Source organism: Choloepus didactylus, chromosome X (genome assembly GCF_015220235.1).
Source record: "Choloepus didactylus isolate mChoDid1 chromosome X, mChoDid1.pri, whole genome shotgun sequence".
Taxonomy (NCBI): domain Eukaryota; kingdom Metazoa; phylum Chordata; class Mammalia; order Pilosa; family Megalonychidae; genus Choloepus; species Choloepus didactylus.
Genome location: NC_051334.1, coordinates 97,184,512 through 97,189,456, shown reverse-complemented (window position 1 = coordinate 97,189,456; position 4,945 = coordinate 97,184,512).

The following is a 4,945-nucleotide window of genomic DNA, read 5'->3' as shown; positions in this document are numbered from 1 at the left end:
AGGAGGGTGCCCAGGGCATGGAAGGCTACTTTCCACCATGCCATCCACTAGCTGCAGCTGCCTGTTCCCTGGTGGCATTCCAGGCTGAATTCTCACCTGTCTTGAATGCAGTTTTTCAGTTTCTCCAAGCACACACTCACCATGCATGTTGAAGTCCCTGTCCAGCTGGTGGAACACTGGAAATTCTGCTCTGGGGTGCTCTCTGTCTTATATCTAGTGATTTTCATGGAGGAGAATTTTGCTCCATCTCTCCTAAGCTGCCATATTGGATATATTCTGTACTTTATTTTTTTTCCTCTTTTTCCTTCTTTTTGGAAGAAATGAAACATTCCCATATGGCTTGTGGTGGTGAGTGCATATCTATGTGATTATGCCAGGAGCCATTGTTAGTTTAGTTATGATGGACTGTATGGTGGGTGAATAAAACTGTTAAAAAATAAACTGAAAGATGCAAGTCCTGGAGAAGATGTGCAGAGAGATATAACTATTCATTCTTGGTAGGAAAGTGGAATGGTGCAACCCCTCTGGAAGGCAGTGTGGTGTTTCCACAGTAGGCTTGGTTTAGGGCTGCCATATAATCCTGCAACCACATTATTTGGTGCATACTAGGAAGAACTGAAAGTAAGCACATGAATAGATGCTTGAACCCTGATGTTTATGCCAGCATTACTCATGATCTGTAATGGATGTAGGTTGCTTAAGAGTACATCAATAAATGAATGGAGAGGGAAACTGTGGTGTATATATACAACAGAATGTTGAGTGGCTGCAAGAAGGACTGAAGTCATGAGTCATATATCTAGGTGAATGAACATTGAGGATATTATGTTGAGTGAAATAAGCCAGGAATGAAAGGACAAATATTGTAAGGCCTCACTAATAAAGAATAATTATAATGAGTAAATGCTGAGAATTTGATGGCATAGGCTATCAGGGGCTAGACTGGAGGCAGAGATTGGGCACTCAATGATTAAGGAGTGCAGAATGTTCAAAAAGGCTTATTGTAAAGGTTACTAGATTGTAAGCTGTTAACAACAGTCACATCTATTCCATTGTTTTAACTCTTACTTCTAAATTCTGAGATGCTGAGCTTTTTGTCTATAACCTGGTAGTTCCCTGGAAATTTGGGAATCTGTGTGACACTGGAAAATCAGAGTTAGAGTACTACAGCCCTGAAATCAGCATTATTCCATGCAACTTTCAAAGAAGCTGAAAAAGAGATCAGACTAAAATTAGAGATAAGAATGAAACAGATTTATTTAGGACTGTTCTAGTTTGTTAATGCTGCTGGAATGCAAAACACCAGAAATGCACTGGCTTTTATAAAGGGAGTTTGTTTGTTACACAGTTACAGTCTTAAGGCCATAAAATGTCCTAGGTAATGCATCAACAATCAGGTACCTTCTCTGGAGGATGGTCAATGGCATCCAGAAAACCTCTGTTAGCTGGGAAGGCACATGGCTAGCATCTGCTCCAAAGTTCTGGTTTCAAAATGGTTTTCTCCCAGGACGTTCCTCTCTAGGCTGCAGTTCTTCAAAAATGTCACTCTTAGTTGCTCTTGGGGTGCTTGTCCTCTATTAGCTTCTCTGGAGCAAGAGTCTGCTTTCAATGACCATCTTCAAACTGTCTCTCATCTGCAGCTACTCTCTCAGGTTCTGTGCATTCTTCAAAGTGTCCCTCTTGGCTGTAGCTCCTCTTTAAAATGTCACTCTCAGCTGCACCGAGTTCCTTCTGTTTGTCAGCTCATTTATATGGCTCCAGTGATTTAATTTAGACTCATCCTGAATGGGTGGGGTAACACCTCCATGAAAATTATCCAATCAGAGTCATCACCCACAGTTAGGTGGGGTGCATCTCCATAGAAATACTCAAAGGATTCCAAAATCTAATCAGCCCTAATATGTCTGCCCACACAAGATTGCATCAAAGATAATGGCATTTTGGGGGACATAATACATCAGACTGGCACAAGGACTAATGTAAATTAGAATACAGGAGAAAGGATGATATTGACAATATTTTAAAACTCCATCTTCTGTGTGAGACCAAAGGAAGAGTGTTATCTGATGCAAAATTTATGTTTTCTGTAGCACACTATCCAATTTAATCTGTCTAGTCAGTTTATTTAAATAACATAAGTACATGGAACATAGAATATGGAATGAGATCTTGTTATTCGGTATAGGCTAATGCAATACTCAAATACATCCCAGAATAGTTTAGGCAGAAAATAAAAAATGTATTTACCAAGTACCCTTGTGGGGCTGGGGAAGAATGTGGAACTATTGTACTTCCCCACCCGGGGAATTCCTGATATTCTCTTAAGCAATAGGGGCTCCCAAATTAATAAGCCAAGCCCTCAAACTAGAGGCTTTTCCTTATGGAACTTATCTCTCCAATTGCAAAGAAAAACCTACCAAAACTATGCCTGGGTCACCCCCAGTGAACCACTTTTGTTGCTCAGATATGGCATGTATCTTTAAGCTGACTCTGCAAGTTAACCCTTTACCCTCCCCCCTATATGGGACATAACTCCCAGGGTGTAAGTCTCCATGGCAAAACTGGACATGACTCCCAGTGATGAGCCTGGCTCTCACATCATGGTATTGACAAAGTCTTCTTGACCAAAAGGGGGAAAATAATGGAAAAAAATAAAGATTTGGTGGCTAGAGATTTCAAATAGAGTCATGAGGTCATTCTGGAGGTCAGTCTTACGAATTATATAAATATTCCTTTAAATTTTTAGTGTATTGGAATAGCAAAAAGGTAATACCTGAATCTGTTGAACTGTAATCCAGTAGACTTGATTCGTGATGATGATTGTATAACTATATAGATTTCATTATGTGTGATTGTGAAACCATGTGACTGACACTCCCTGAATCCAGTGTATGGGCAAATGAGTAATAAAATAAAAACAAAAATATATAAATAATAGGGGGTAAGGGTATGGGATGTTTCAGGTGTTCTTTTTTATTTTTATTTTTATTTTTTTATTTTATTTTTTTATTTTTGGAGCAATGAAATGTTCCAAAATTGATTGTGGTGATGAAAGCACAATTATATGATGTTACTGTGAGCCATTGATTGTATACTTTGGATGGATTATATGGTGTGTGACTATATCTCAATTAATTTGCATTTATGAAAAAACAAACAAAAAACTCCTCCTAACAAAGAAGCACAGGATCAAATGACTTTATTGTTGAATTTTACCGAACACTCCAAGAAGAAATGACACCAATCATGATCAAAGTCTTCCACCAAATTGAAGAGGAGGAAACACTTACTAACTCATACTATGAGGCAAACATCACCCTAATGCCAAAGCCCTATAAACATACCACAACAAAGAGAATTACAGACCAATATTCTTTATGAAAGGAGATACAAAAATTCTCAACACAATGGTAGCAAAGCAAGACTTACAGCACATAGAAGAATTATACACCATGATCATAGAGATTTATCCCAGGTGGTTCAACATAAGAAAATCAATTAATTTTTCTTTGATTTTCACTAATTAATTATTTGAGCTACATTAATAGAATGAATGGAGGAAACACAATCAACTCAACTGAGGCATAAAATTTCTTTTAGCAAAATATAGCATCCTTCCTGGTATTAAAACTCAGAAAACCAAGAATAGAAGGAAAGTTCCTCATCATGATAAAGAGAAAAGATGAAAAACCCACAGCTAACAAAATATACAGTGTTTGAAGACTGAAAACTTTCCCTCTAAGATCTGGAACAAGACAAGGATGCTTACTGTCATGACTGCTATTCAACATTGTATTGGAAGTTCTTTCTGAAGAAATTAGTCAAGAAAAAGAAATGAATCATCCAAATGGGAAAGGAAGAAGTAAAATTTCCATATCTGCAGATGACATGAACCTATATAGAAAAAATCCTGAAAATCAACACAGCTAATAAATGAATTCAGCAAAGTGACAGAGTACAATTTGAAAACACAAAATTTTGTAGTTTTTGTATATACAACAATGAATAATAGAAATTGGAAATCAATCAAAATTACATTTAAAATGTTATAAACATTTAAAAAATTGCTATACAAGACATTTCTAGAGATCTGTCAATGTCCCTGCTGCTTTGCCTGATATTAGACAATAACATAATGCCATCAATCACAAATTTGGTTATTTTTTAAATGTCCACTTGGTCTCAAATTCCTTAATTTGAATCTAACATCTTCTAGAACATTGCTTTTCAATTGGAGATTCATGTCACCTAACTATAGTGTTTTATTAATATATGAATGTTTAGAACATACTCCAAACTACAGAATCTCTTTGATATTCCTGATCTGTTCTTTGTATATTCTAACTATATGCTTGGTGTATTTTCAGTATATTATGTCAGAAGTATTGCATGTTATATCTGAATATTTTTTCTCTGTAAAGATTTTTGTTTTTTTATAAATTAGATATAATATCCACTCTTCTTTGAAAAAAATGCATTTAAAATAGCATCTAAAAATCACATATATAAAAATAAATTTAGCCAAGGATGTAAAGGATTTGTATATGGAAACTACAAATCATTGTTGAAATAAATCAAAGATGACCTAAATAACTAGAAGAATATTCTGTGGTCATGGATTGGAAGACAAAATATTGTTGAGATGTCAATTCTACCCAATGAATTTACTAATTCACTTCAATCCCAATCAAAATTCCAATAGCCTTCTTTGCAGAAATTCAAAATACAATCATCAAATTTATATGAGAACCTGACTCCCAGGGGTGTAAATCTCCCTGGCAATGCAGGATATAACTCCCAGGTATTAATCTGGACCCAGCATTGTGGAATTGAGAACATCTTCTTGACCAAAAGGGGGATGTGAAATGAAACAAAATAAAGCTTCAGTGGCTGAGAGATTTTAAATGGAGTTGAAAGGTCACTCTGGTGGACATTCTTACACACT